General features: G+C 43.4%; 1 pseudogene; it reads right to left on the bottom strand.

The window, feature by feature from the left end:
* Window positions 1-5,547: 5,547 nt before the first annotated feature.
* LOC147435425 (putative pentatricopeptide repeat-containing protein At3g13770, mitochondrial) lies at window positions 5,548-6,401 on the bottom strand (annotated as a pseudogene).
* Between the last annotated feature and the right edge of the window lie 1,350 nt (window positions 6,402-7,751).

Genomic DNA, 7,751 nt, shown 5'->3' with positions numbered 1-7,751 from the left:
CTTCTAAAAGAGAAGCCCTTACTTAATACAAACTAAAATTTGAGACATGAATAACGCCTACAATCTTGTCAAATGTGCCTGCCTCAACCTCACTAAAGTTACGTTTTAGGGATTGATTAGTCGAAGCACAACTTTGCTGAAATCCTGGCGCATAGAGTGTTAGGAAATAAGACGTAGCTAAATAGATAATTGAGTAGATTACTTAATGGAGAGAGACAAATTTACATACACAAGATTATAGAGAGAGAGAGAGAGAGAGAGAGAGAGAGTACACACGATATACGTGGTTCACCCAATGTGGGCTATGTCCACGGGAAAGAAGCCACTCAATGGCTTTAGTACTTCAAAACAAGAAGTAGTTTACAAAGGGATTATACCCTTAATGGAGCTCCCGCCTTGCTTCACTCTCACCACCTCACACTCACCTTGTTGCATCAACTTCACACACTATGAAATGTGTGTAGAAATGGCCTCCTTTTATAGGCCAAAAGGGCTGCCCTCTCTTATGAGAGACAGCCATGTCTAGCCGCCCTTGTGCGAATAAGTCCAAATCGGACCCTCCAATCCGCCCATGTGTGGCCGCCCTTGAGAAGACAGGTCCGCTTTTGAATTCGGCCACCGGCCACCGGCCATTGACTTCCGACCACTGGCCACCGGCCAGCCGATCGGTTGTTTTCCGACCACTTTCCGGCCGCCGTCCGGCCATAATATTGCCCCTGATTCTTGTCCGTGAAAATTTTGGTTTCTAGTGAGTGATTTTCCTTCACGGATGATGGCTTCTCCTCATAATGGGGGACTTACAAATGTGCGCTTTTACCACAAAAAATTACAAGGGTAAATCAGGCTCCATACTTAACAATCTCCCACTTGGAGACTGATCTCCAAACCAAACCTGTGACTGCTTTCCATTCTGGCTTCTTATCCTTGAATGCCGATTGAAGATGAGCAAAAGCTCAACTTCTCCTTGTTTACCACCTTTGTAAACATGTCTGCAGGATTTTCACTTGTATGCACCTTTCCTAGCTTTAGCTGTCCCTCTTCCAAAAGAGTGCGTATGAAGTGATATCTCACCTCAATGTGCTTTGTCCTTGAATGAAAGGCTGAGTTCTTCGCAAGATGGATAGCGCTTTGGCTATCACTGTACAAGACACAATTGTCTTGTTTGAATCCAAGCTCTTCTAAGAATCTGTGAAGCCACATAATTTCTTTGCTTGCCTCCGTCATTGCTATATACTCTGCTTCCGTGGTAGAAAGTGAAACCACTTTCTGCAGCTTTGAAGCCCACCTTACTGCTTTGCCTCCAACCGTGAACACATAGCCAATAGTGCTCCTTTGAGTATCTTTGTCACCTGCCATATCTGCATCAGCATACCCTTCTAGAAAAGTATCAGTTCCTCCAAAATACAAAGCATTTGTTTTTGTCCCTTTTAGATACCTAAGTATCCACTGCACAGCTTGCCAATGCTCTTTACCTGGGTTGTCCATGAACCTACTCACAACTCCCACTGCATGTGCAATGTCTGGCCTTGTCCATACCATAGCATACATTAGAGAACCTACCGCTGCAGCATATGGAACTTTAGACATATAGGCTATCTCCTATTGTGTCTTTGGACACATATCCTTCGTTAGTTTAAAATGACCAGCCAAAGGTGTAGAAACCGGTTTTGCATTTTGCATTGCAAACCTTTCTAGTACCTTCTTGATGTAATATTCTTGAGATAGCTTTATTGTCTTCTTCGTCCTGTCCCTTGATATTTTCATACCAATTATCCTCTTTGTAGCACCTAAATCTTTCATTGAAAAATATTTGGACAGCTCCTCTTTTAGGTCTTTGATGTCCTGCATGTTAGCACTTGCAATCAACATGTCATCAATATACAACATTAGGATGATGAATTTCCATCTCCCAAATTCTTCGTGGAGACGCAGTGATCTGAGTTGCATCTTGTGAATCCATGATCCAACATCCATCGATCAAACTTCAAGTACCATTGTCTTGATGCTTGCTTTAAACCATACAAGCTCTTCTTTAATCTGCAAACCATTTTCTCCTTACCTTTTACTTCATACCCCTTTAGTTGAAGCATGTAGATTTCCTCCTCTAAGTCACCGTGAGGGAATGCCGTATTTACATCCATTTGCTCGAGATTTAGATCATGAGCAGCCACAAGGCTTAAGACAAGCGTAATTGAGTTCATTTTTACAACAGGAGAAAATATTTCATTGAAGTCAATACCTTTCTTTTGAGAAAAACCTTTTACCATAAGCCTAGACTTGTACCTTTCCTTCCCACCTTCTTCTTCCTTTAGCTTGTACACCCATTTGTTTTGAAGTGCCCGCTTACCTTTACAACTCAACCAACTCCCATGTTTGGTTGCGATGTAGTGAGTCCATCTCCACTTGCATGCTCTTCGTCCATTCTTCTTTGGATTCATGTTGCATAGCTTCTTCGTATGATTCCGGCTCTCCAGAATCTGAGATCAAGAGATGGTTGAAGGAAGGAACAAACCTTTCTGGAGGTCTACTTGCTCTTGTAGATCTTCGGGGAATAGGTTGAGGCTCCTCATTTGGTTGACGTTGTTGCACATTGTCACCGTTTGCAGTCCTTGAGTCTTCACCGTCCTCATCACCTGTTTCTTTTGTTTGTTTTCTTTCCAAGTAATCTTTGTACATATTTTGTTTGTTAAAAATTACATCCCTACTCCTGAAGATTTTACCATCTTCAGGATTCCATAGGCTATACCCAAAGTCTCCTTCTCCATAGCCAATGAAGAAACACTTTTTGGACTTTGCATCTAGCTTTGATCTTAGGCTTCTATCTATGTGCATGAAAGCCTCACACCCAAACACTTTGAGAAATGCATAATTCACCGGTTTACCTGTCCATGCCTCTTCTGGAACTCCCCCATCCAATGCCGTTGAGGGTGACCGATTGATTAAGTACACAGACGTACTTACAGCTTCCGCCCAAAGCTCAAGCGGTAGGCCTGCATGTAGCTGGATGCTTCGTGCTCGTTCCATGATTGTCTTGTTCATCCTTTCCGAAATCCCATTTTGTTGAGGTGTCCTTGGGGTTGTCCTTTGCCTCCGAATGCCATTGCTATCACAAAAGCTTTCAAAATCTTGGCTGCAATATTCGCCTCCATTGTCGGATCCAAGGGATTTAACCTTGGTACCTGTTTCATTCTCCACAAAGGCTTTCCACCTTTGAAATATGGAAAATACATCGGATTTATTCTTCATGACATAAACCCATGTTTTTCTAGTTGCATCGTTTATGAATGTTACATAGTACAATGAGCCACCAAGTGATGGTGTACTTGCAGGACCCCAAACATCAGAATGAACCAACTCAAGTTTTTTATTTTTTCTTTCATTTCCTGATTTTTGAAATTTTACCCTCTTTTGTTTACCATAAACACAATCTTCACAGAACTCTAAGTCCACTTCTTTCAAACCTGGTAGAAGCTTCTTTGTTTGAAGGATTTGCATTCCTTTGGCACTCATATGCCCAAGTCGATAGTGCCACACCGCACTGTCAACTTTTGTAGTTGTTGCACAAGCTGAAGGTTGCGTGCTAACAGTACACAAGTAAAGTGTACCGACTTTTTCTCCCTTGGCAACCACCAAAGATCCCTTTGAGATCTTCCACCGTTTGTTTCCGAATGCAATGTTATGACCTTCATCGTCCAATTGTCCTGTAGAGATCAAATTTTTGCGAAGAGAAGGAACATGCCTAACATCTTTAAGCTTCCATTCATTTTCGTTAGCAGTTTTGACAGAAACTGTACCTTTGCCGACAATCTTACAAGCTTCATCATCTCCCAAGTATACATACCCAAAATTACCTTTGGTGTAGTCTTGGAAATGTTGCTTGTGTGGTGTCGCATGGAATGAAGCCCCGGAATCTACTATCCAGGAATTAGACACATTGTCTAATGAGAGAATTAGAGCATCTTGCTCTACTTTACCTGCCACATTGGCCTCCGATGTTGGCTTGTTGTCTTGAGACTCTGTCTCCTTCTTCTTCTTGGACCAGCAATCCTTCTTGACGTGGCCCTTCTTGCCGCAGTTCCAACATTCAAGAACTGACTTTGTGCGTGACTTGCTCCGCCTTGAGCCATAACTCCCACTCAATTCAAGGAATCCTTTCCTTGAGATAATTTAGCTACGAGTAAACCTTGATCTGATACCAGTTGTTAGGAAATAAGACGTAGCTAAATAGATAATTGAGTAGATTACTTAATGGAGAGAGACAAATTTACATACACAAGATTATAGAGTAGAGAGAGAGAGAGAGAGAGAGAGAGAGAGAGAGAGAGAGAGAGAGAGAGAGTACACACGATATACGTGGTTTACCCAATGTGGGCTATGTCCACGGGAAAGCAGCCACTCAATGGCTTTAGTACTTCAAAACAAGAAGTAGTTTACAAAGGGATTATACCCTTAATGGAGCTCCCGCCTTGTTTCACTCTCACCACCTCACACTCACCTTGTTGCATCAACTTCACACACTATGAAATGTGTGTAGAAATGGCCTCCTTTTATAAGCCAAAAGGGCTACCCTCTCTTATGAGAGACAGCCATGTGTAGCCGCCCTTGTGCGAATAAGTCCAAATCGGACCCTCCAATCCGCCCATGTGTGGCTACCCTTGAGAAGACAAGTCTGCTTTTGAATTCGGCCACCGGCCACCGGCCATTGACTTCCGACCACCGGCCAACTGACCGGTTGTTTTCCGACCACTTTCCGGCCGCTGTACGGCCATGAAAAGGAATATTCCGGCGAAAAAAAAGTCTCGAGGGCCTCCGCCCCCAAGGCCTCTAAAGTTGCCCCTGATTCTTGTCCGTGAAAATTTTGGTTTCCAGTGAGTGATTTTCCTTCACGCACGATGGCTTCTCCTCATAATGGGGGCCTTACAAATGTGCGCTTTTACCACAAAAATTACAAGGGTAAATCAGGCTCCATACTTAACATAGAGTGCAGTTAGGTCACCATGTCTATTGTCATTGTATTCCCAAACATTGTGTAGTAAACACCAATGGGAAGATCATTCAATTCATGGTATCTTTAACGATTCATTACTGCCGGCCTTCAATCGTTGCCAAGTATACATGAGAGAGAGATGTGTGCATCTACTGAAAATAGAAGAGAGCTTCCCGGCATTGCCTCTGTTGGGCATATCCTGTGGTTCAAGAGACAACATTCCGGACAGAAAGCTCCTCAAGCACTTTTTGTGCTTTATGGAAGTACACCACATTTGGCATACATGTTGACCAAGGTAGTTACAAACATGACGTTTTTGTGCTTTATGAAGTACACCACATGTGGCATATATGTTGAACAAGGTAGTGCCAAACATGACGTTTTTTGTTAATAGTCCCTGGCTAACAATATCATCGAGAACTCTTTTGCCCTCTTACATGATTCTAGATGCATCTAGATGCACGCGTAGGCGATTGCATTTGGAGAGATGCCCTCTCTTTGCATCTGTTGAAAACAGCCCAGAGCTTCCTGGCCCTGCCCCTACTAGGCATATCCCAAAATCAATGCACTCCAAGAAACAACACTTCGACACGAAGCTCGTCAAGGACATACATACATACTATTATTTTCAATTAGTCAACTATCACAATTATAAGCATGTATCCTGTTGTCTTGGTACAAATCTCTCTCTCAAATAGCCCAGAGCTTCCTGGCCCTGCCTCTGTTGGGCATATCCCGCAATCAGTGCATTCCAAGAGATGACATTCCGAAGGAAGCTCCTCCAACGCGTTTTGTGCTTTATGAAATACACCACATTTGTCATACATGTCGACCAAGGTAGTGCCAAGCACGAGACTTTCTGTAAACAACTCTTGGCTAACAATATCATCATGAATTCTTTTGCCCATATCAACATGCCACATGCCTTCAAGATGCACATGTAGGTGAATACATTTGGAGAGATGCCCTCTCTTTGCATCTATTGAAAATAACCCAGAGCTTCCTGGCCCTGCCTCTACTGGGCATATCCCGTGATTAGTACATTCCAAGAGATGGCATTTCGGATAGGAAGGTCCTCAAGCACATTTTGTGCTTTATGAAGTACACCACATTTGGGATACATGTCGACCAAGGTAGTCCCAAGCACACTTTCTATCAACAGTCCCTGGCTAACAATAGCATCATGAACTCTTTTTCCCATAACAACATCTTGCATGATCTAGATGCCTTCAAGATGCACGTGTAGGGGATATTGATGCCCTCTCTTTGCGCCTGCTGAAAATAGCCCAGAGCTTCCTGCCTTGCCCCTGTTGGAGCATATCCCAAAATCGATGCACTCCAAAAGAACATTCTGGACATGAAGCTTGTCAAGGATTTGCTGCACTCAGACAAGTACATCACACTTGACATACATACTTTTATTTTCAATTAACCCACTATCACAAATATCAACATGTATCTTACAAATCTCTCTCTCTCAAATAGCCCATAGCTTCTTGGCCCTGCATCTATTGGGCATATCCAAGAGACGACATTCCAGACAAGAAGCTCCTCAAAGAGATGCCCTCTCTTTTCATCTGCTGAAACAGCCCAGAGCTTCCTGGCCTTGCCCCTATTGAGCATGATAAGTATGTGTTATTTTCAAGTAACCCACTATCACGAATATCAGCATGTATCGTGCTGCCTTGGTACTCTCTCTCTCTTTCTATCACCCAAGTGTGGTAGATTGGTTATGCCATTTCCCTCTTGAATAACATGTCTTGAGTTCAACTCCTCGCCGACTAGATCTTTAAGGTCTCTTGGGATAGTTTCCTACGACGTTAAAACTCTCTTCTTCTCGGGTGTGTGTGTGTGTGCGCTAATAAAAAGAGGAAAATGGTATAACCTTTCTATCACCCAAGTGTTAGATTGGTTATGCCATTTCTCTCTTGAATAGTAGGTCTTGAGTTCAACTCCTCGTCGGCTAGATCTTTAAGGTCTCTTGGGATAATTTCCTACAACGTTAAAACCCTCTTCTTCTCGTGTGTGTGTGTGTGTGTGTGCGCTAATAAAAAGAGGAAAATGATGTAACCTTTCTATCATCCAAGTGTGGTAGATTGGTTATGCCATTTCCCTCTTGAATATCAGGTTTTGAGTTCAACTCCTCGTCGTCTCTTGGGATAGTTTCCTACGATGTTAAAACTCCCTTCTTCTTCTTCTTCTTCTTTTTCTCTCTCTCTCTCTCTCCTCAGGCTATTTACAATATTGCAATGACTACACGTAGATGTAGCTCACAACTCTTTTTTTGATGAATCACGGGCGCGCACGAACGCACGCACACACACACATGCGCACATATCTACCCCTCTCAAACACACCTCGGATAGGCAGGGGGTCCGAGTTGGAAGGTGGGAGGAAAGTAGGATAGTACGGGGTAGAACAGCGAGGGCCGTAGGTAGGAGCCACCGGCTGTAAGCGGGAACGGTAGTGGAGAGCCACTGGCAGGGACATGGTAGGAGCTGTACATCTGCATGGCGAGGTTCTTGCCTCCGCCTTGGATTCTCTACAGCGCCTCCATACCATCTCTGAGGCAAGGTCCCCTCCGTCATCCCCATTTTTTGCTATTATTTGTGTTTGCGTTTTGCTAAGCTTCGTTCCTTGTACCTTCACGAAAGCACAAGATTTTCTTCTTGTGTAGAATGTCGTCACTTGCTTGGAACACCTTGATTGGAAGATGGCTATGTCAAGGAAGCACTATATTGTTTTCACTAGTTGCAAAGGGAAG

Source organism: Adiantum capillus-veneris, chromosome 18 (genome assembly GCF_014529385.1).
Source record: "Adiantum capillus-veneris isolate H3 chromosome 18, ASM1452938v2, whole genome shotgun sequence".
Taxonomy (NCBI): domain Eukaryota; kingdom Viridiplantae; phylum Streptophyta; class Polypodiopsida; order Polypodiales; family Pteridaceae; genus Adiantum; species Adiantum capillus-veneris.
This window is presented reverse-complemented; position numbering and strand designations above follow the sequence as displayed.